Raw genomic sequence first — 25,193 nt, 5'->3', positions numbered from 1 at the left:
TGGCTTTTTGCAGGTCTTTTATTGGGGTTTACCAGGTACACAGCAGGCAGGGTTGCTGGGGTCCAGGAGGCTGGCACGCCTCCCAGCCCCCAGCAAGTCTTCATGATATCTGGGCTCTCTCTCTCTCAGCTTCTGTTGCTTCTTTCTTGGCTTTTCTTTTGGCTTTTTACTGGCGTCCTCATGACGCCACCCTTAAAAGCCACCCTTAAATTCACCTCTTAGCCCAGGTGAATCATATCTACATCTGCCCACACCCTATTCCAGGTGCCCGCCACCAGGCATGCATTCAGGACTGCAAGGATCCATCATCTATCCTGATGGCGGGAGGGCAGAAATGCCTGACATTTTTCCTTACCTACAAGGGGGAAGGGGAGGAGGAAGGGTCTGCAGAGACTGATGGGTGTCAGCTCATTTATTTTCTTTTTTTTTTTTAATTTATTTTTTTTTAATTTATTTATTTTTTTTATAGAGGCATGGTTTTTTTTATTTATTTATTTGTTTGTTTTGTTTATACATGCACTGGGTACAGTCAGAAGCGCGGGAGGGTGAGAGAATTCACCAGAGCCAGAGCGGGGAGCAGAGCAGGCAGAAGGACCGAAGTACACTGCTGAGGGGAGCAGCGGGCGGCAGGAGAGGTCTGCGCGCCATGTGGGACCCTCCTCCAGTGGCCGGGGAGCAGCCGGGGATCGAACCAGCGCCGTGGAGGCCGCGGGCAGCTTCGCAACCCAGCGCTCAACCACTGTGCCACCAGGGAGGCCCTCATTTATTTTCTTAAGGCAGGGGGTAAGCATGGAGAGGGGTGATTACCAGCTGGTTTTCATTAAGGGGAGGGGGAAGCTGCAACAACTGGGTAAAGACAAGCTATTAATCTTGTTAGTGCTAGATAAGGGGGAATTGCAAGAAATGGGAGAAAGACAAACTTGTTACCTGTATCACAAGGTTACCGTCCCCTCCTGGGTAAAGTCCACCCAAGGAGGACTGGCCCAGAACAAGGCCCCAAAGCCTAAAGCTGCTCCTGACCTCACCACTCCTGCAGGACCACTTGTTCTTCCCTTGCCTGGGTAAAGGCCAGCATTGATTTCTGCAACATTCCCTTGGGGGAAAACCAATGAGGAAGCAGCAGGGACAGCAACAGAGACTCTAGACAATGAAAGCGAAAGAGAATAAAAACCAAATAATGACAAAGGTACTGCAACCAGCCTGCCATGTGTAGAGGAGGAGGAACAGGGGAAGGAGCAGAAAGAACATGAGGAGAAATAATAGTTGGAAACATTTAAAGCTTTCCTGGAAACCACCCAGGGCGCCCCCAGGGGAAAGAGTGACCAGGGTGTGGGTCCTCCCCACCCAAAGCAGACTCTGGGAGAGAATGGGTGGGGGGTGGGTTTAATTACAATAGTAGCTAGAAAAGGGGAGAGAGGGTGAGAGGGGGAGCGGGAAGGGGGAGGGAGAGGAAGAGGAAGTGGAGGGAGAGAGCAGGAGAGGAAGAGAGAGCTGAGGAGGATGGGGGAGGGGGAAGAGGGAAGGGAGAAAGGAAAGGGTGGGGGGATAGGGAAGAGGGAGGAAGAGTACAGGGCCAGGAAGGGCACAGAGCAGGTTTTCCATGATCCTGCAGATGGGTAAAGGAGAGTCTTGGAGCCCTCAGTGGCTTTCTCAGGCTTGTATTGAGCTTTACATGCATTGCAGCAACCAGATAGATGGCAGGCAGGGGTGCCGGGGGGCCAGGGGGCCAGGAGGCCAATAGGCCTTCAGGCCACAGCAAGTCTTGACTCTGAGTTTCTCTCTCCTGCCTCTTCTCTCTTGCTTCTGCTTCCCTTAGAGACTCTCAATACTCCCATGGCCCCCAGAAGCAAACAAGACAGCTTACAACAATGTAACAACTGCAGGTGCCCCATCAGGCAGGGCAATTCTAATGGTGGGAGGGCACAAAAACCTGAAAACCATTGTAAGGACAGGAAGAACACAGTGCAGGTTTCTGATCCAGCAGACTGCGTAAAGGGGGAGTCCTGGAGCCCTCGTTGGCTTTTCAGGTTTTTATTGGGATTTACCAGGTACACAGCAGGCAGGGGTGCTGGGGGGCCGGGAGGCTGGCAGGCCTCCCAGCCCCCAGCAGTCTTCACTCTATCTGGGCTTTCTGGCGTTCTCTCCGGTTCTCTCTGCTCTTTCTCTGCTTCTGCTGGCGTCTCCGTGACGCCACCCTTAAAAGCTCATGTGAATCCCATCTACCTATGCCCACACCCTACTCCAGGTGCCCGCCATCAGGCATGCATTCTGGACCACAGGGTTCCGTCATCTATCCTAATGTCAGGAGGGCAGAAAAGCCTGATACTTTTTAACTTACCCTACAACCATTTACCCTACAATTCATCCCCTCAGGGTTTTCTGCTATACGGTGTACATATGTGCAATTTTCCCCTAACAAACATAAACACAGCAGTCATGGACCACAGAAGAAAATACAACTGAATAATGAAACACTACAACAGAACACAAATCAGTCCAGGCAGGGCACCAACCTAGTGGCAAATGTCCTGAGCTAATTGCCTGCTTATTGGCACCAGCAGATGATGCACCACGTCTGCTGCCAAAGGCATTGCTCATTCAAGGGGCGGAAGCACCCAGCTGTGGTCTTGGCCAAATGCTGCATAAGGCATCCACCTCCATGATGCACTCACTCTTGGATTGGTGATTCTGTACTTTTTGGGGCACGCTGAGAGCTGGTGAAGAGCCCAGAGCCAGGGGGCCAAGGCCCACATGTCTGGTTTTATACCGAACCTGGCTGCTTAACTCCGCCCTCAGGTCCCAGCAACCTTCCCTTTGGTGGTGATGGGATTTGTCATCTCCAGTGTCTTCATGGCTTTGGTCTGGAGTAGGGGGTGCGGTCCACAAAGCCTGCATGGAATGAGTTCAGGACATCCTTTCCCCCTAACACAGTGACTTGTAATTCACCGCGGGCTGATGTTTACAGTTCACAGCGCTGGGACTTGTAGCTCACGGAGCAGTAGGGGTGGGGGAAGGACCAGACTTGGGGTCCACAGCACAGGGATTGGGGTGAAAACTTGTCTCCCGTTACTGGTGTTGCCGCTTGTAGGGGCAGGAAATGGAACATGGGGCAGGTTTTCTAATATCCAGCAGACCGGGTAAAGGAGGAGTCAGTGTCCTCAGTGGTTTTTTGCAGGTCTTTTATTGGGATTTACCTGGTACACAGCAGACAAGGGTGCTGGGGGGCCGGGAGGCTGTCAGGTCTCCGAGCCCCAGCAAATCCTCACTCTATCTGGGCTCTCTGGTGATCTCTGCTTCTACTTCTTTGCTTCTCTCTTGGCTTCTCTTTCAGCTTCTGCTGGCATCCCCGTGATGCCGCCCTTAAAAGCCCAGTCTTAACCCAGGTGAATCCCATCTACCTATGCCCACACCCTATTCCGGGGCCCCGCCATCAGGCATGCATTCAGGACCACAAGGATCCATCATCTATCCTGATGGCGGGAGGACAAAAAAGCCTGACATTTTTCCTTACCCTACACCGATCCTCCCTATTCCATGGAGATTCATCTGTATCAAAAACTGTGAACTGGGCCTCCCCAGTGGCGCAGCGCATTGAGCGAAGCACCGTGAAGCTGTCTGCAGCCTCTGCAGTGTGGCTTCAATTCCCAGCCAGCAAAGGAGATTCCCACATGGCAAGGCAGACCTCTCCTGTCTCTCCCGCTGCTCCCCTCAGCAGTGTATTTCAGTACATTTGCCTGTTCTGCTCCCCGCTCTGTCTCTGGTGGATCCTCTCACCCACCCACCCCCATACCTCTGGCCTGTAACCCAGCTCTTGCATGCATAAATAAATAAATCTTAGAAAACATTAAAACAAACAAACAAAAAACTGTGAACCTCCTAGTCCAGGATTCAGTGGCCCCATCCCAGAAGCATGGCTGTGCTGATGGGTGGAGGGGGCGATCCTAAGTTCAACCTCTCCTCTCTTGTTGCTCAAAACCATCTGAGGAAACAGGGAAATGTTACCTTTTTTTTTTTTTATTAATGGTTGAACATGCAGATTTGCATTACTCTACTTTTTTATTTTCCATTAGAATCACTCACAGTCACTGCAGAGGAAGCTGCAGGGAAGAGGGGAGGGTTCTCTGGCTCAGCATCAGCCTGGCCCCCAGGACCCTGATTCTGTCTCCCCCTCCTCTGCTCCCTGGGCAGACCGGCCCCACCCCACAAGGACACCCTCATTCCCTTCTCTTCACTTGGTTTCTCCCTTTTCCAGACCTGCCTTCAGGGCTGCAGGGTGGGGACTGGTGGGGATCAGCACTGGGGCGGGGCTCCAGAGGGTGGGGCGAGGGGGTCCTGAGGGTTTGGTGGTTTCAGGGGGAGGTCAGGAGGAAAGAGTCCCCAGTGGGAGCTCCCTGGAGATTTCCTTTCCCATGGATGCTGGCGGAGCCCATGCTTGTTCTCCTCCCTCTGCGTGCTGTGGGGACTGGACAGCGCAGCCCCCCCTGTTTAAGCAACCCCTGCCTCTGTGCTCTTGTTTCTCATCTGCGGGCGTCTCCTCAATAACTGACCATCCGGTGAGAGAATCACCCAAGAGCGTGGTGGGTTGTTCTCAGACAAGGGCCAGTCATGACAAGCGTCTTTATCAGAGAGAAACTTGCCCCACGGCCTTTCATCACTTTAGTTTCCAGGACGATGTCGCTGACAATGCCAGGGACAGGCTGTCACTGAAATTCCTGCATCCTCACAGGCAACAGCCCTTGTCAGCTCACGGGTGTGCAGAGGTGGATTTCATCCTCTGACCCCAGGTTTCCTGTAGATGGAAGTGGGCACTGAGGTCTAAGACAGCCCCAGGCGCTGCCCTGCCTCCATCCTGCTCACCTGTGGCTCAGGAATGTCCCCACCTCAAGGGGCCTAAGATATAGGTGTTACCTTGAATGTCTACAGCACCCACAACATGTGCACAGGGGGTGCTCTGTAAGGGGGTTTTCAGTCAAATCATTCACGCCTCACCCTAGGAGCTTTACATAGACCCGAGTAAGGAGAAAGGAGTGACCATGGGCACCACTTCTGGGAAAAGAAACTCTCTGTGTCCCCGTGGAAGCTCCACTACATGGTAGTCCTCTGCCTGGGGCCTCTTCATGGCCTTTTGAATATGTGTGGCCCAGGCTGAGGGTCGCTCTGTTATCAGCTTCCCAGATGACCAGGATACACAGAAAGACACAAAAACCTCTAATCTGGGCTAAGTGCAAGCCAGGAAGGAATCCTTTCCTCTGTCTTTTCTAACTAAAGTTCCCTCTTTTCTGGATAAATGGAGGCCCAAAGAAGGGAGAAAATTCCCCAGGAATCCACAAAGATGAAGTGATGGTGGCCCAAGGATCCCCCATTAGCAGGTCACATGTGAAAGTGCTTTGCATCTTTATATGCATTAACACCCCCAAAACCCTGTTTTTGTGCTCTATGCCTCAGGCTTTGTGCCTGAGCACTTCTCACAACAACCTGGGAGTAGAGCCCCAGTATTACACGGAGGAAACTGAGGCCTGGATGGATGGTATCACTTGTCCAGGTTTGAAGAAAATCAAATCAGACATAAATCAGGCTCTGCATTGGAAGGTGGAAAAATTTATTTTTATCTCCATCAAGTATCTTCCTCAGACCCAGCATGTCCATCTCACTAAAACAGATGCTCAGGAGTGGTGGCATCATGTAAAAACAACCAACCCCACACATTCCCACCATCCTCTGAGAGTTCTGGGCTGGAAGAAGAGAGAAATGGAGAAGGTGTCTGAAATACAAGGTCTGCAGGAAGGAGCAGTCTGAAAACTGAAGTCCCTGCCTGTGGACAAAAGTGATTCATAATGAAGAGAGGGAGGAATTAATCAAAATGTACCAGGACTGACACACCTGCTAGAATAAATAGAAACACACTTTTAGGCAGTTTTGTAACTGCATTCCATGTTCACAAGTCACACACACACACACACCCCTAAGAGGATTTTATTTTTCCCCCAAAGAATTTATTTATTTATTTTTGCTTAGAAGAGCTGGGGTCAGGCCAGAGGTGCCAGGGATGAGAGTATTCACCAGACACAGAGTGGGGAGCAGAACAGGCAGACTGACTGAAGTACACTGCTGAGGGGAGCAGTGGGCAAGACAGGTAAGGTCTGCTGCACCATGTGGGTAGCTCCCTAGCCTACTGGGGCTCACACTCATGTTGCAGAGGCTGTGGATGGCTTCGTAGTGCTGTGCTTAACCCCTTAAGTCACCTAGGGGGCCCATAAGATGTTTTTAAAGAAGCCCAGAGGTGAGAAAAGCCTCAGGTGACCCTAACAGTAGCAGACCAAAATAAATCACCTTCTTGGTGAATCAGGGGCCACTTACTCTGCCTTGCTCCACTTTCCTTGGACTGGCCTCCTGATGACTAGCCTGAGCCAGGACACTTTCACACTTCTAGTGAGATAAAAGAAACCCGAAAGTTATTAAAATATATCTGTATTGCAGATGGCCTACAGGTGGGACAAAGGCCTAGTTGGCTACAATCAGTCGTGGCCTCTGTAAGAAACCAGGTTCCGTCCTGGGTGCTCCTCTTTCTCTTTTCCTCTTTATGATTTTCTTGTTTGGGCCTTGCATCCTCAACACCCTCGTCAGAATCATCTCTTGTTGGCTCAAAACCAGCAGACTTGAGATTGTCCTTCAGACAGAGCCTGATAGGACACATCCACCGTCCATCCTCCCAGGGCCCTCAGATTGGCGCCCTGCAGTGGAGCCCTGACTGCTTGCCCATGTCACCCATTTTCAGCAGGAAGCAGTTACTGCTCAGACCGACACCCTCTGTCCTAACAGCAGTGAGGGGCTCCATCTGTAGAAGGGGTACTGAGTCCCTGGGCATGTTATGGTTAAGTAGGCAGTTTCAGGGACAGTGCAGGCAGGGACTTCAGGAGAGTTAAAGAGGCTTCTGAGCAAGGACAGTAAATTCTGGGTGCTAATCCACACATACACGAGAGGGGAGGTCAGAAAATAAAGGGGGACGAAACATAAACAGTACACTGGGCAGTGCCTGGTGACTGACTGTAGTTTCTCTTACACACACTGGAACCTCAGTGCATATCCCCAACCAGCTTCATATATGGATGTCACAAATGGAAGCTCCCGGGGCGTCACTAGCAATGTGGCCTCAGAACAACATTCAAACCCCCAGCCCCAGGAGGGAAACCTCACCAATCAATTTTCAATCTAAAGGCAGCCTTTAAAGGCAGTGCCGGATTGGGTTTGTCTCCTACTCATGAATTAATTGTTAACGTCTCTGGTGAGACACGCCTTGGTAACACTGGACTTTTTGGCCCCTCCCTCAAGGTTATGTTGGTCTAATCCTAGGGCGTTCACTCATTACTATAGAGGGCATATTCATCCTCCCAGGCGTGGTGGACTCAGATTACACAGGGGAAATAAAGGTTATGCTTATGGCCCATAAATACATCGTTATCTCTCCTTATACTCGTATTGCAGAGTTGTTACTTTTACCACTTTAACCACAGTTATTACCTTTACCCCAACCTCATGATCTCAATAAAGAGGCCCTCGAGGGTTCAGCAGCTCTGGAAATCAAGCCTTCTGGGCAACTGCTATCACAAATACCCGACCTTCTTTAACGGCCTCTATTTTGGGTAAATCATTTACTGGCCTTATTGGCAGAGGAGCCGAGGTCTCAATAATAGCAAAAAAGGACGGCCCCCTACTTGGCAAACCCATTCCACACCTGAATACCTATCAGGAATAGGCGGCTCCTCCTCTCCACACCAGAGCTCCCACTCACAATGTTTTGATCCAGATGGAAGAGTGGCTTACTTTTGCCCTTTTATTCTTCCCATTCCTACGACTCTATGACTCTGTGGGTCGTAGGAATGGGAATGGGGAATGGTAGAACTAACAACAATATTGTCTGTCACATTTTTAGCTACGGCCACTGCTATCCTCCACTCAAAATTAAATGGAAATCAGGTCCACCAGTTTGGGTGGAGCAGTGGCCCCTAAAGGGGGACAAATTGGCTCAAGCCTGCTTATTAATCAATGACAATTACATTTAGGTCATATTGAACCCTCGACCAGTCTATAGAACACCCCCATACTCTGTATTCCAAAAAAAATTGGGGAAATGGCGACTTATTCAGGATTTACGGACAGTTAATTCTCAAATGCAGCCAATGGGATCACTTCAACCAGGCCTTCCTAATCCAGCTATGATCCCCTCGACATTTCATCTCCTGGTTGTGGACTTAAAAGATTGTTTCTTCACAATTCCTTTACATCCAGATGATAAGTAAAAATTTGCCTTCTCAGTTCCTGAGATTAGTAATGGTCAACCCTTACAACATGATTTTTTTTACCTCAAGAAATGATGAATAGCCCCACTGTGTGTCAGCTATTTGAGGACCCCGTCCTACCTCCAGTTGGTACTCAGTTTCCCTCTTGCTTGATATACCACTACATGGATGGTATCTTGTTAGCAGCACCCTCTACTAACCTTCTACAGGTCTGTTCAAAAGTTTTAATGACCCATTTAACGTTTGTGGAGGAGGAGAGAACAGCTTCAACTCTGGCATTGATGTGGTTTCCCTTCATGTCTGTAACAATGGAGGTTCTCCCCACTACCCAACACCCTAAAATGAGGGATGTGTGACTGTCCTTTGAGTGTGAACTTTAAACACCAACACAAAAGGGATTAGTGCAGAGGCTGGAAGACACCCCTGAGAGAGGACGATGACTAAATAGTCTGGAGCACTAACTGCCAACTGAGGGATGACCTCAATCTTTCGCTCAAGGCTGGGTTCTCTTCCCAGGAGAGGGGCAGCTATGGAAAGTCTCAGACACCCCCTGTGCACATGAGCTGCAGCAGCTCTGTCCTCATCACCAGCCTCATGAGCGGTAGGGACTTGAGCTTACCTGCAGGAACCTGTTGTCACTGCTCACAAAGAATGGTTAGAGGAACATGGGGGAGGCAGATTGGGGGGCAAATGCGAAACTGCACGGTGGTGAACAAACGTGTCAAAGTGGTATGTTTGAGGTTTCAAGTCATGAAATTATTTAACATTTCAGTCTTGAAACTGAGGTGCTTATAATATGAAACCCAGTCTAGGATGTTCTATGTGAGAAAGATCAAAATTCTGTCTCTAGGGGCTGAAGTGCTGGGAATCCTAACCCATCACTATTATAAGGCTGAAAAGACACAAAAAATAAGGTATATTATTTGGCTGTCATCTATTTCTCATGGGTTGGTGAGATTAAACCATCAAGTTCATGCTCTGCCCAACCACACCCTCTTTGAATGCTCTAGGATGGAAAAGACTCAAGTTCTTACCTCCCATTCTCTTGTTTGTTCTTTTGAGGTCAATTTCAGACTCTTTTTAAAATTTTTTAAAATTTTATATTTATTTATGCATACAAAAACAGGGGCACAGGCCAGAGTTGCAGGGGGGTGCGGGTGGGGTTAGAGGATTCACCATATACATGGTGGGGAGGAGAGCAGGCAGATCTACTGATATACACTGCTGTGGGGAGCAGCGGGCAAGATAGGAGAGATCTGCCTTGTCATGTGGGTAGCCTACTCTGGCTGGCTAGGGGATTGAACTTGTGCTTCAGAGGCTGTGGATAGCTTCATAGTGCTATGCTTAATAGTGCTCCCTAACACCACCAGGGAGGCCCCAACTTCCGACTCTTATACTGGTCTTCCTGTTCCCTCAGTTTTGTCACAGCTTTCCGGAGATTTTTCTGACCAAAATTGGGAGAAGAAAAAAACATTGTTAAGATGACACATTCATCAGGTCCCTGAGAGGAATCCCTGCCTCCCAAGAGACTAGAATGACATGAAATATTGTTATATACTTACACTTTCAGTATAAGTGCCCCAAAGACTGTGCAGTGATAAAGGTGTCCCCTTATTCCCAGGGCACATGACAGGATTGCTGCCATCATGTCTGCTCTTCGATGCCCAAGGGCAATGACTATCAGCTTCGTGAGCCTCCTCTGCTGACCCTCAGGTGGAGCTATATGGACCTCAACAGCCTCTCCAGGAAATGCTGCACACAGAACAAGACAGTAACCATCTAAAAGAAGCTTTTCTCCACCTCCTATGTGTGGAAAGTTGTCTTTGTCCATCAGGACTCTCTTCCAGGAAGCTCCTGGGATTCACTCCCAAATTGGCTGGGCCCAAATCCACAGGAAGGAATTCCAGGGAGTTCTCTTTTGCTGATTGGTTTAGCCTAGCCCTCTGCAGGAGAAATTAAATCTGGTGGTCTCTGTACCTATTTTGAGACTCTGTCACATGGCCTTGCATATCATGGTTTCTCCAGTTTTATACACAAATGAAAATAAAACAGGTCGGTGTGCTTTGGACAACTGTATTCTACAGCAGGGGGCATCAAAGCAAGAGTGAAAAGGGACTAGACTCTCAAAAAAGTACAACACTCATTCATGATAAAAGCCCTTGAAATTCTTGGGATACAAGGAACATACCTCAACATCATAAAGGCCATATATGACAAGCCAACAGCCAGTATCATTCTCAGTGGTGAAAAGCTGAAAGCATTTCCATTAAGATCTGGAACAAGACAAGGATGTCCACTCTCACCACTGCTTTTCAATATAATACTGGAAGTCCTAGCCAGAGCAATAAGACAAGAGAAAGACATACAAAGAATCCAAATAGGAAAAAAAGAAGTCAAACTATTACTATTTGTAGACAATATGATAATATACATAGAGAACCCCAAAAACTCCACAGAAAAACTAATTCAATTCATCAATCAGTTCAGTAAAGTGGCAGGATACAAAATCAACACGCAAAAGTCAGTAGCCTTCCTATACACAAACAATAAATCTGAAGAAGAAGAAAGCAAAAAAAAAAATCCCTTTTATTATCAAAACAAAAAAGATCAAATACTTGAGAATAAATCAAACAAAAGAGGTAAAGGAACTATACAAAGAAAACTATAAAACACTGTGAAAAGAAATAGAAGAAGACACAAAGAAATGGAAAGACATCCCCTGCTCATGGATTGGAAGAATAAACATTATTAAAATGGCCATCCTACCAAAAGCAATATACAGATTCAATGCTATTCCAATCAAAATTTCCATGTCATTTTCAAAGAAATAGAACAATTATTGATGAAATTCATATGGAATCACCAAAAACCCCGAATAGCCAAAGCTTTCCTGAAAAAAAAAAGAAGGGAATGGAGGCATCACTCCCAGACTTCAAACTATACTACAAAGCCATAATCATCAAAACTGCATGGTATTGGAACAAGAACAGACACACAGACCAATGGAATTGAATAGAAAATCCAGAAATAAACCCACAGATCTACGGTCAACTAATCTTTGACAAAGGAGCAAAGAATATGCATTGGAGCAAAGAAAGTTTGTTCAATAAATGGTGCTGGGAAAACTGGATCAGTACATGCAAAAAAATGAAGTTTGACTACTAGCTCACACCATGCACAAAAACCAACTCAAAATGGATTAAAGAACTAGACATAAGACCTGAAACCACAAAATGCACAGAAGGAAATACAGGAGAAACACTACGTGATATGCACATCAAAGACATCTTTACAGACACATCGCCCAAAGCAGTGATAGTGAAGGCAAAGATAAACAGCTGGGACTACATCAAATTAAAGAGTTTCTGCACAGCAAAAGAGACAATAACAAAAACAAAGAGAAACCCCACCGACTGGGAGAACATTTTTGCACACAACATTAATGATAAAGGACTGATCACAAAAATCTACAAAGAGCTGAAGACTCAACAACAACAAAGAAAATAATCCTGTCAAAAAATGGGCAGAAGAGCTAAAAAGAAACTTCTCTGAAGAGGGAATGCAAATGGCCAACAGGCATATGAAAAAATGTTCACATCACTTGTAATTAGGGAAATGCAAATCAAAACTACCATGAGATACCATCTCACACCAGGGAGAATGGCACATATTAAAAAAAACAAGCAACAACAAATGTTGGCGAGGTTGTGGAGAAAAAGGAACTCTCCTGCACTGCTGGTGGGAGTGCAAACTGGTCCAACCACTATGGAGAGCTGTGTGGAGATTTCTGGACCTACTGAAGATAGAGCTTCCATATGATCCAGCAATTCCACTCCTAGGTATTTACCCAAAGGACACAGAAACATCAATTCCAAAACCCCTATATTTATAGCAGCACTGTTTACAATAGCTAAGCTTTGGAAACAACTCAAATGCCCAAAAATAGATGACTGGATCAAGAAGAGGTGGTACATATACACCATGGAATATTACTCAGCATTCAAAAAAGATAAACACATGCATTTTGCAGCAACATGGATGGAGTTGGAAGGGATCATGCTCAGCGAAATAAGCCAGAAAGGAAAAGAAAAAGACCGGATGGTCTCACTCATAGCAGGAATCTAGAAAACTTAAATAAGGGACCAGGAAAATGAATAACTATAAGAAAGTGAAAATCAAAATCAACAAACAACTATGAACCAGAGACACTCTATGGGGGGTGGGGGCAGGGTGTGTTGGATTGGGGTCAAAATAAGGGGGTTGCAATTGTATGGGGTATATAAAAATGAAATTTAAAAAAAGAAAGTGTAGTTAAGATGACAAATTCATCAGGTTCCTGAGAAGAATCCAATAGACTAGAATGGCATGAAATATTGTTGAATACTAACGCTTTCAAAAGAGCGCTCTGGGGACTGTGTGCAGTGATACAGGTGACCCCTATTCCCAGAGCACGTGGCAGGATGGCTGCCATCATGTCTGCTGTAGAATCAGAGGCTGGGGAAGATGTAGCTAAACTACACAAGGACTATGACTATCAGCTTCTTGAGCCTCATGTGCTGACCCTCAGACGGAGCTACACGGACCTCTACAGCCTTGCCAGGAAACGCTGCAATCAGAACAAGTCAGTAAACATCTTAAAGAAGCCTTTCTCCACCTCCTCTATATGGTAAATTGTATGTGTCCATCAGAACTCTCTTCAAGAAAGCCCCCATATTCTTCTCCCAACTTAATAAGGCCCAAACCCACCTCCCACATTAAGGAACTCCAGAAAGTACCTTGCTGATTGGTTTGCCCTAGCAGGCTGCAGGAGAATTAAACACTGTGGTCTCTGTGCCTGTTTTGAAAAGCTGTCACAGGGCCTTGTACAGTGTGGTTTCTCGGATTTTATACACATGTGAAGATAAAACAGGCAGGTGTGGGTTTCAGCAACTATATTTTACAACAGGTGTTCATGACAGCAAGAGTGAATAAGGACAATCCTCTCACCATCCCATGAAAGTCCATGTGACCTGGGGAATGTGTTGTTGGGGAAACAACATAAAATGTTTTTCACAAAATGAGTTGATAAAAGTATAATTTCTGGATCATAATCTCGGTTTTCAGCCTAAATAACCTTAGATCTGGAAGTTCAGCCTGAGAGCAGGGGCTGCTGCAGGAGCCCAGGGTGGTCACTCAACTTGGAGCCTGGACATGTCTCTTAGACAAGAACACTGTGGTGTCCTCAGTGCTGGGGGGACCAATTGCATTCCCAGCAGTTGGGCTCCCTGGTGGTCTCAGAGAAAAGGTGGAGCTGCTCTCCATGTTCCTCACATTTTCCATTTTCAGAAAATATAACAGCACTATGAAGTCAAGAATGTGAGGTGTTAGTGTAAGGATAGACATACATAGCAATGATATATGACAGAGTCCAGAATAAATCCACACATTGAGAGTCAATGGATTTTGACAAGGTTTTCAAGACAATCCAATGACTAAAGAAGATTGATGTTACCAAAAGCAGTAAGAACACAAATGTCCAGCCATTGGTGAATGGGCACATGCAGTGTGTGAAATCCACACAATGGAATATTACTCATCCATGAGAAAGAATAAAATAATGATTCATGCTCCAACATGGAGGAGCACTGAGAACATTACTCTCCTTGAAAGAAGGCTCATTTTGTATGATCCTTTTTGTTAAATGCTTAAAATGGAGAATCTCAGAGAGAAAGTATCTTAGTCCTTGTCAGAGTTTGACTGATGAGGGCAGGGAATTCCTTGTTTAGGGATATGAATGCATGTTTGGAGATGAAAATGTTTTGGAATTTAAACAGTGGTAAAGACTGTGCAACTTCATGAATACACTACAACCACTATAGCATATGAAGCACTGGATTTTATTTGACAAAATATATCCTGACAAAAAATTTGATTCCTAGGATAGAGTGTCCATTATGCAAGGAAGTAAGAAAGTATGAGACAGGAATCAATCAAAAAAGACAAGAATCATTCAATCAAAATTGACGAGGGTCAACATACCTGCTATAAAGAAAGATCTACAGGTAGTTATTATAACAGATTTACATATATTCAAAATCGTGTAGACACCTCAACGAGTTTTTTAAAGTTCCAAGTTAAACCCCTATCAGTGGAAACTAAGGCATAGGAAATAAAGTTACAGGAAGGGAATTAATGACTGATGAGATTTTACAAAACAATTTCTAAGTTTCCCTTTAAATTTTGTTACAGTTTTCATAGAATTATTAGTTTTTAATTTCCTTATCTGAACAATTATCATTTTTTTTTGTTGTTATTTAGAACTAAATGCTGATGGGAACAGCATTTCCTGTCAGCACTTTATACGTGCCCTGCCCAGAGGAGGGAGACCCCCCTAACCGGGAAGGCCACACTTGCCTAAGTGAGGTCTGCAGGACACCTAGAGGGGTGATGAGCTCGGGGAGACTCCGTGTGTGCCCAGAGTGGGAAGGTGGGGTCTCTCACTTTCCAGTGCTCTGAGACTCCAGAAGTGGGTCCGGACATTGGGTCTCCGGGAATAACAGACAACACTGGGGTTTCCTGTGTAGCAGAGGCAAGAAAGTCTTTTCCTTTACTCATCATAGGCTTTGCAGGGAGGGCCTTATATAAGGTCAACTAATAAAAGAGAGATGAGGGAAAAAGCGTTTGTACATGTGCTGTGATGTAAGTGTTCAACAGGCGCACAATTGTCTTTGTGCTAAAGTTACAGATGCACATGTGTGCAGGGGAAGCTCTCTTCTCCCCGCCCCTGCTCAGATGAGCCCCCTTGGATGACAAGTCCCAGTAGCCCCCGAACTGGACTTCCTAACAAGAGGCATTACTGGAAACTAGGGGTGCTGAGTAGCCCCCTGGGTCTATATCACACAAAAGCAGGCGGCCCCTCTCCCTCTTTCTTCTACCCCTTCAACTTGCCCCATGGACTTGGAGGGGAGGTGCCTGGAAGACACATCTGGGTCAGATTCACTGCGAAGCTGCTCTTCCTCCTTGGTAGACACAATGGCAGTGGTTATCTTTTTTTTTAAGATTAATTCGTTTATACAAGAGCTGGGGTACAGGCCAGATGCGTGGGAGGGTGAGAGGATTCACCAGAGACAGAGTGGGGCACAGAACAGGCAGACTGACGAAATACTCTGGTGAGGGGAGAAGCAGGTGAGACAGGAGAGGTCTGTTCACCATGTGGGTTGCTCTGAGGCCAGTGGGGATCTATCCAGCCCTGCAGAGGCTGCAGACAGCTTCACAGCATGACACTCAACTGCCTGTTCCACCAGGAAGGCCCCAGTCCCTTGATTCTTACTTAGTATTTGTCATTTTCCATATGTCCACAATTAGAAGATTCACACTCAATAATTTTTAGCAATTCTTTTGGCTGTAAAATCAGAATGAACCTGAATTGTTTTGGTGGCCATAGTGATCCTGCATTGCTCGAAAGATATTTTTCTCTTAAAACAACACACATTAGTTCTCAGGTTTGTGGTTCAGGTATGTGTGGTTCACATCTGCTAGGTCATCTGCTCAGGCCTTACAGAGTGTAATGAATGTGTGGCTGGGCTGTGTTTGCATCTGGAGGCTGGACTACTTTTACAACATGTTCATTTCTGTGGTCATTTGTCTTTAAGTCATCTGAAGGACAGTCTTTAGAGCAAGGTAGGCAGCAAGATGGAGTCTTGTGTAATCACAATAGGCAAGGCCTTATAGCTGGTCAGTTTAAACAAACTGGTAAGAGGCAATTTTCAGGTCCTGCCCACACTCAAGTGGAAAGAATTTTATAATAGTGCAAATTCCAGGAGGCAGGGGTCATGCAAGGCCACCCATGATCTGTTTGGTGACAGAGACCAAACCTGAATTGATTGCACTGGTGTGATGCTATTTAAAATATGTATTTTTTCCAACTTTGTTACTTTTTTAAAGATTTATTTATTTATGCATCCAAGAACTGGGGCACAGGCCAGAGGTGTTGGGGGGAGAGAGTGGGGAACAGAACAGGCAGACTGAATGAAATACACTGCTGAGGGGAGCAGTGGGCAAGACAGGAGAGGTCTGCTATGCCATGTAGGTTGGCTCTATGGCCAGCCAGGGATGAAACTCATGCTGCAGATGCTGAGGATAGCTTCACAGTGCTGGGCTTAACCTCTTGTGCTCTGAGGGAGGCCCAGGAGTCATGTATTTTCTATTTAAGTTGCTTTTGCAATGACTTTCCCATATTTACTCATTATCATTTATAAGCATTTTGATTGTAGAATCTTAGCATTTTTATTAGTGTTTTTATTATTGTTTTACACTGAATTGTATTCAAATGACTGGTCTGTGTAACATAGATCTACAGATATATGTTCATTCTTTCATTCTGACTAGTCTTATTCAATGACTACAGAGTCCATGTAGACAATGTCATGTGAACTGCATTTTCTCTACTTATTAATCGCTGGTCTTGTTATTTGTCTATTAAATTGGTCTGTTTGAACTGTCCAAGTCTTCCCCACTTTGGTGACCTTTTTGGCCATCTTCATCTGTCAGTTATAGAAGGAAGAATGTTAAAATGTTTTAGGATGATTGGAGAGTTTCCCTTTTGCCTTGCTTATGGTGAAATTTGGCATGGTTTAATTTGAGGTTGTATAGTACATGCATGTTTGGAATTGTAAAATTTTCCTAGTGAAATGTATATAAATTAATTAGGTATCTCTGTTATCCCTTAATAATACTTTAATTTAATACTATTTCATAAATGTAGCAGCTATATAACTATATAATCTATCCTTCATGTCTCAAGTTACAGTTTCATTATAAACAACAGGTAAAAGTCCAGTGGATCTTTCCCCTTCAGTATAATTTACTTTCCATTTTGATCTGTCCTCTATGGTTATTTTGGATTGTTCATGTAACATGAATTGAAAATCTCACTTCTAGAAGTGAGAAAGATAAGGATTGATTGAAGAGAGTTGCATAAGGGGTTATTTCCAATGGAGACAAGAGTGATGAATGTGGACGCATCCAGGACTAGTAGTTAGTAGGTGCCATGGCCACCCTGGGCCTGTGTGACAGGTGGAGGGAGCTGTGAGGATGGGCGCATGTGAACAGACATAGATAATGAAGACTTGCTCTCAGGCAGTGGAGAGGAACCTGGGTCCTGATGACTCATAGTCCTGCATCTTCTGCTCCCTGGTCTCCTCTGCTTCCCGTTGACTGAAGCAAATGCAAGTCAGAAGGGCGGGAGGATGGTTGGAGGTCCGCAGTGGTCAGCCCTCAGTTCTCAGCCTTGGGGTGGCTGATAGTGTATAACTCAGTAATATTTTGAAACTTCACTTCTTGCTACAATATCCGATTATCATTGTTGTTTTGTAATTACACTCCTGACCAGCATCACACTTAAGAAATTACACTCCAGTGGCCTCCCTGGTGGCACAAGGGGTTAAGAAGCAACCTATGAAGCTGTCTGCAGTCACTGCAGCAGGAGTTTGATCCTGGCCAGGGAGCAACCCACATGGCACAGCAGACCTCTCCTCTCCAAATGCATTCTTTTTTTTTTTAAATAATAAATTTTATTTTTATATTCCCCATACAATTGCAATCCCCCCATTCTAACCCCAATCCCTCCCCTCCCACCCCCCACCCCCCAAAAAGTGTCTCTGGTTCATAGTTTTTTGTTGATTTTGATTTCCACTTTCTTATAGTTATTCATTTTCCTGGTCCCTTATTTAAGTTTTCTAGATTACTGCTATGAGTGAGACCATCCGGTATTTTTCTTTTTCTTTCTGGCTTATTTTGCTGAGCATGATCCCTTCCAGCGCCATCCATGTTGCTGCAAATTGCATGTGTTTATCTTTTTTGATTGCTGAGTAATATTCCATGGTGTATATGTACCACATCTTCTTGATCCAGTCATCTATTTTCCAAATGCATTATTTTGCTTGCAGATATGCTGTTGTGCACTCTCAGTTGTTAGAACAATCAGTCTAGCCCACTGCTCCCCTCAGCAGTGTATTTCAGTCAATCTGCTCCCCACTCTGTCTCTGGTGAATTCTCTAATCCCCCAACACCTCTGGCCTGTTCCCCAGTTCTTGTATGCAGAAATAAATAAATCTTAAGAAAAAAGTAAATTACACTCCTGGCCAGCATCTCACTTAAAAAGATCAGTATATTTTTTATTACTTATGCTAGTCATATCATTTGATGTACATTATTCCAGCATAAATTATATCACTTTTTACTAATCCCTGGGACCATATGGACTATCATCTGCAGAAACATAAAAGACTTCACACCTAAATTCATGGGACTGACAGGTGTTCTGAGGGCTCAATAGAATATTGGGATCTGAGGTAACTGTTTCAATAACAAAATATGGCAGGACCTATGTTATTTTTCTTTCTGAGAATCAGTGTTGCTGTAGGTGGTGCTACCCATGCTGTCTCTTGACAAGGTCCAGGCATTGGGGGAGACTTCCGAGAAGAGGGGAGTTCTGCACTTCCCAGAAGATCTGAATAAGGGAGTTTCCACAGCAAGCCTGCTAATGCGCTCCTGTTTGTCTTTGGTTAATGCATAAGTAAGTTAGTTATAAATTGGCTTGTGAAAACCTAATTCGGACCTAGGCGTTAATTGGCCTACTGTTCTTACACTTGAATCATTACTAAAGAAAGTTAAATTGCTAAAGGTATAGCCAGGAAAGAAATGTTTTGGCCCTGAGGACTATGGAGAACAAGCTGCCTTGAGCCAGCTATGCTTGGAAACCATAGCCTAATCCAGGAGGTACATGCTTGTGGCAATAGTACATTTTCAGGTATATGCAAAAGGTCAACAGTTCTCAGGCTGTGTGGAGGTTAGGTATTTCTAGTTAAGAGTTAGACCTCAGTAAAATTAAAATAGATTTGATGAGTTACTTTAGGCCACTTTGAAGTAATTGATAAATTAGCTAAGTTAATTGACTGCTAGGGAGATAGGTTGATTTTAGTAACAGAGTATAGGATAGGATTCTCACACCCACTCTGAAATTAGGAAAGTTTAATAGGATGATTAATTGTTACCATATTGTGCTGTCTTAGATAATTGATCATGCTGGGAAATGAGTTGCACCAAGAAAACTAATTATCCCTGATGTTTTTCTTAAGATGATCAGAGCCCTTTTGGTATGAGACCAAGAGAGTCTCTATATGTTCATGAGAAAATATGTAATGATTGTCTTTGTTTTGCTTCAATGCTTATGATGATGTAAACTCACCGCTTGCCTCAATGTAAAAATAAAGACGCGTTGAGACCCCCAGCTGGAGATACTTGCACCAGAGCAAGATTGTCTGTGTCTGCCTCATCCCCCCTCCCCTCATCCCTCAGTTTTGCCGACTAGGTCTCCTCCTTTCAGGGAGGAGATAACATGACATGACATTCTGCTGGAGAGGGTCTCCAGCACAGTGTGAAAGGTTATCAAAAAAAATGGGGATGGGGGCCTCCCCGGTGGCGCAGCGATTGAGCGCTTGGTTGCGAAGCTGCCCGCAGCCTCCAAAGCGCTGGTTCCATCCCCGGCTGCTCCCCGGCCACCAGAGGAGGGTCCTACATGGCGCGCAGACCTCCCCTGCTGCCTGCTGCTCCCCTCAGCAGTGTACTTCGGTCCTTCTGCCTGCTCTGCTCCCCGCTCTGGCTCTGGTGAATTCTCTCACCCTCCCGCGCTTCCGACTGTACCCAGTGCTTGTCTAAATAAATAAATAAATAAATCTTAGAAAAAAAAATTCTTAAAAAAAAATGGGGATAAACTTCTTTTTTGCTTCAATATTCCATGATTTTTAGTGGCCCTACACAGGGGAAAAAAGTTGGGGAGAGGACAGCAACCACTCTGGTTAGTCAGCCCCTTGCCTTCTCTGAGGGACTGCATTGGTGATGGTGACAGTGATGGAGAGGACAGTACTTGCACTTAATTCTTACATACCAAATACCAGGAATTTCTCCAAGCAGTAGGGTGCATTAGCTCCCAATGCTCCCCACCATTACTGTGGCAGGTGTGATGATTTCCTACTATAGTATGCAGAGTCTCAGAAAGTGTATCAAAGAGCTAGAAGAAGTAGGCAGCACCTGAATCCAGGAAGGTTGTACTTGAAGTGCACTGTCTTCTCAGCAAATAAAATGTGTCTTTCTCTCTTATCAGTGAGTGTGACTCTGGATCCACACACAGCTCACTGTGAACTAATTCTGTCTGAGGCCGAAGACATGTGACCCGTGGAGGCAGCCAGAAGGAGTATTTCAGTTCTATGAGATTCTGTTCCTTACCCTGTGTCCTGGGCTGTGAGGGCTTCACCTCAGGAAGACATTACTTTGAAGTGGATGTGGGAGAAGGATGTGGGTGGGACTTAGGAGTTTGTCTGGAAAATGTGCAGAGGGACAGGAACATGACCCCAGAGCCTCAGTCTGGATTCTGGGCCATTAGATTCTGCCAGGAGAATGCCTATATGGCCCTTACCTCTACCCCAAATCCCTTTCCATTGAGGGAGCAGTGCCTGCTGGTGGGAGTTTTTCTGGACTATGAGGCTGGACTTGTATCCTTTTGCAACATGAACACTGGCTCCCACATCTTCACCTTCCCAAGGGCCTCCTTCTCTGATACTCTTCGGCCTTATTTCCATGTTAATCATTCTTCTCCTTTGTTCCTCCCTCCACCACTGGAGTCAATCTAAAATTGTCTTAATTAACAATTGTAGAAATAGAATGTCAGTCTTAATAGGACAGGACTTGGTCAGTTTTGTCATTTGCTCTTTCCCTTTACCTGAACCGGCACTGAGTTCTCAGTGGACACTCAGTGAGTGTGCCATGACTGCTGGACACAGCCACTGTGCAGACAGCACAGAAGATCAGCCTGACCTGCGGGGAAGCGAGAGAACAGCAGGGTCATCCCTTGTGCTCTCCCCCCGTCACTGGGTCAGATCTCTGAACTTCCAGGGTCCTGGTGTGACTCTGGGTGTCTGGCCTCTTCCATTTCATGTCAAGCTTTCATGCTTCATCAATGTTATAGTTCGGGTCAGTAGTTGCTTCTGTTTATGGACAAACCATCCCACTGTATGGATGTCACGCATTGTGTGTGCCCGTTATCAAAGGATAAACATTGTTTCTTTCCACTTTGGGGCTAGTTCAAACAATGCCACTGTGAACACTGTTGTACAAGATTTTGTGTGATTTGGTCAAATTTGGAGGTTTGTGCCTAGAGGTAGAATTGCCAAATCCTGTGGTAACTTGTTCAACTTTTTAAGGAACTGTCTGTTTTCCAAAGAAGCTACAACATTGTAAATGCTCACAAGCCACATATGCTATTGCAGTTTCTCTACCTTATATTTTGGCTATTTCTAAATGTGACTGTGCTAATGGATGCTAAGTGCTATCTCATTGAGATTTTGTTTTCTTCTGGCTTTTGCATTTTCCTAATGACTGGTGATGGTGACAGATTCATGTATTTATCGGATATTTGTGTGTGTCTTTTGGGAATAATCGCTATTTACATGCTTTGCCCATTTTAGTTGGGTTATTTGTATTTTGGTTTGTAAAAATGTTTTTTAAAAGATTGATTTATGCATCCAGGAACTGGGACTGGCCAGTGGTGCAGGAGGTGAGAGTATTCACCAGAGACAGTGGGAAACAGAACAGGCAGACTGATGAAATACACTGCTGAGGGGATAAGGGGGCGAGACAGGAGAGGTCTGCTGTGCCATTTTGGTAGCTCCCTGGCCGGCCGGGGTTGGAACTCCAGCTGCAGTCACTGTGGACAGCTTCATAGCACTGTGTTTAACCCTTGCACCACCAGGGAGGCCCTGTAAAAACTTTTACATGCTAATTACAATTCTAAGTATGTCCCTTATCACCTCTGCAATTCAGAATCTGTCTGTCATTCTCTGAGTTGTGTTTTTACATTCTGGATGGAGTCCAGTGAAGCTCAGGAACCTTCAGTATTGTTGCTATTCATCTCAGGTATTTCTACTTTCATTCCTTGTGTTTTGCTGCCATGCAAATAACTGCTGCCTTTGCGAGCCCAATGTAACAAGAGTTTTTCCCTGTGCTTTCTCTCAAAAGGTTTTAACCATTTCTGTTACTACATTTAGATCTGTGGTTCATTTTTGAGTCCTGTATATGATGTAATGCAAGTCTCCACATTCATTCTTTTGCTTGCAGATATGCTGTTGTGCCACTCTCAGTAGTTAGAACAGTTCAGTAATTTCTGTCTTACTGTATTGTTATTGGTTATTGCAGCTAAAAGATTTCTTGAATTTGTTAGTCTTTTCAAAGGACTAACCTTTGTTGACATTGATTTTCTGTTGTTCATGAACCCCCATCTCATGGCCATTGGTGTCCTTCGGCTTGCTTTGGTTTTCATTTGCTCTTTCTACCCTTGAACAAGAAGGCTGAGTTAGTGACTTAAGAGCTTTTAATTATTATGGTGGCTTTTACATCTGTCCTCTCCTAGGCCCTGCTGTGACAGCAGCCCCTAAGGTTTGCTGTGCTGACTTTCATTTTCGCTCACGTCAAAGCCATGGTCTCCATGGAAACTGTACTAAACTTTTTCTTTGAGGCTTTGTGGGGTCCACAGAATCAGACATGGGGGTGTGAGGAGAGTCAAGAGTCACTGACCCCATGCACTCTGCTCCCAAACCATACCCCTCTGTTACTACCAGGACAAAGAATTAACTCAGAACTTGCGGCTGACTCCTCCAAAGTTCATTTGACACAGAGGGACTGTCCATCTCCCTCCCTGATTTCTCTTGTCTCCTACGACTTTTGCTAACAAACCTGTCTTCTTCTCTGTTTCTACTAGTACCTGATAAGAACACCTCTGCCATGAGGGAATGTTCCTTTCTTGGATATTCTAGGACCATTGGCAGGTATGAAGCATTGAATTATGGTTCTTGGGATTCCGACACTGAATTTAAATGTTATTATTGAATTTTAATCTAAACTGAATGGAGCAAATGTGTCAGGGATCACCCTATTCTAGCACACAGGGACATGTGAGGCATCTTTCAAATTGTAATCCATTATGTCTCCAGAGAGAAGACTTCAACACCTGTGCAGGCTCAGAGGCTCAGGTGAGGCTTCTGTCTTTCACTCAGAAAATCCTGTCTGATTCATCTCTGCCTACAGACGCTCAGTAGAACTTTTAGGAAGAGCCATGGCCTCATCGCCAGTGATCAGGAAGATGAGGGAGGAAGCCACTTTCTCCATCTGCCAGCAGCTGATGACAGAGCATATGAGCATCTACTGTGGGCACAGCTTCTGCCGCAGGTGCATAACCAGCTGTTTGTGCATTAATTGTGATGATGTGTTCCTGTCCCTTGTGTGGAAAATCATTTCAAAGGCAGAGTCTCTGCCTAACAGGTCACTGGAAAACCTCATTGAGAGCATCAAGGAGCTGGAAAGTGAGAAGCTGTGTGAGGAACATGGGGAGCAGATCCACCTGTTCTGTGAGGACAATGGGCAGCTCATCTGTTGGCACTGTGAGCGCTCCCCCCAGCACAGAGGACACAGCATGGTTCTAGCGGAGGACATATGTCCAGGCTACATGGTGAGTGAGTGGCCATATCTTTCATCAAGTACTTCCTCTTATGTTGCACATTTTGATTCAGATTAGTTAGTCTGAACACCAAGATTGTGACCCTAAAAATGTTTCCATCATGCTTTTTTCTGAATAGTAGTTTATTATGATCCCATTGAGCCAGGTCCTGATTATCTATGCCAAACTTCAAGGTTTGTCAGAACCCATTCCAGTAGGAACTTCCTGTAATGAACTTCTCCTGGACAATACATTGTGCTCTTTGCAAACCTGCCTCATTCATGGCCTCCCCTCGAATACATAATGGGAGACACCACAACATGCAAGTATATAGGACATCATGTGAAATCCCAGAAGTCAGAACTACCCACTGTTAGATAGCCTACAGTCTACAAGGAGTAAGAAAAGGAACACAGGATGACTCATGTCCCTTCGTGTGGGAGGTGAGGGTACGCACCAAGAGGCGTGAATGGGTGTAGGGGAGACTGCCCAGAAGTGAGTCCTGACAGGAAAATGTAAATAACCATGATGGAGAAAAAACAGGATCCACTCAGGCTGACCACCTGTCACGGCAGAGTACCTGACATTCCAGTACCTTGTCGGGGGTTATGTGATGGGAAAGGCAGGTAAGGGCAAAAGAAAGGAAGTCAAGGAAAGAACTTGAGTCTCACTCTGAGTCTACTGGTCCACAGTTGGGATTTAAATTTGTGGAGGGAAAGATCAGGCTGACATTAAAAGAACATTCTGCATGCACAAAATAAACATCAAGGAGTAAAATCAGAGTTAGTCCTATAATAAAAGGAGATGGAAACAAGCTTTAGCAAGGATTAAGAAGGAGAGTTGAAAGATTTAGAAAGAATTGGTGAGTGATGAAGACTTCAGACAGGTTCAGGCACCTCCAAAGTTTCTCACACAATAGTTGCTAAAGTGAGGCTCCCTGTGCTGTGCAGGAATGAGGAAGCAGGATTCCTTCCTCCTCTGCCCTGTTGACATTTGAAGGAAACATCCCCAGTGTGTGGCTCTGTGTTCCCTCATCCTTGAGTTGCCTGTGTCGTGTGCGAAGGTTCTGGATCCTGTGTTTGGGTGTGTCAGTCCTGAGAATCATCAGTGCACTCACCTCCCCCTGTAACCCCATGAGCAGCTCATCACTGTGACAGGGCAGATCCCGTAACTTGCCCACCAAGTAGTTAAAAATAAAGCAACACAAGGTGATGGACGTAGCCTCAGGAGTCAGACTGTGGTGGTCAAAATTTAGTAAGAGTTTCACATGAAGCACTGGGCTCTCCCCTCATTGGGGACATGTCTCTGGAGGCTCTACTGTGTCCCCACTCCTCCCAGCCCTGGGCTCTGAGTGATCCCCTCCTTCACAC

General features: G+C 45.4%; 1 pseudogene; it reads left to right on the top strand.

The window, feature by feature from the left end:
• Nucleotides 1–20,965, top strand: part of LOC119253530 (E3 ubiquitin-protein ligase TRIM38-like) — a 165,806-nt pseudogene extending 144,841 nt beyond the window's left edge.
• Nucleotides 20,966–25,193: the final 4,228 nt, after the last annotated feature.

Source organism: Talpa occidentalis, unplaced genomic scaffold (assembly GCF_014898055.3).
Source record: "Talpa occidentalis isolate TD23 unplaced genomic scaffold, MPIMG_talOcc4v2.1 talOcc4.2, whole genome shotgun sequence".
Classification (NCBI taxonomy): Eukaryota; Metazoa; Chordata; class Mammalia; order Eulipotyphla; family Talpidae; genus Talpa; species Talpa occidentalis.
The sequence above is the reverse complement of the archived record's forward strand: the minus strand, read 5'-3'. Positions and strand labels throughout refer to the sequence as shown.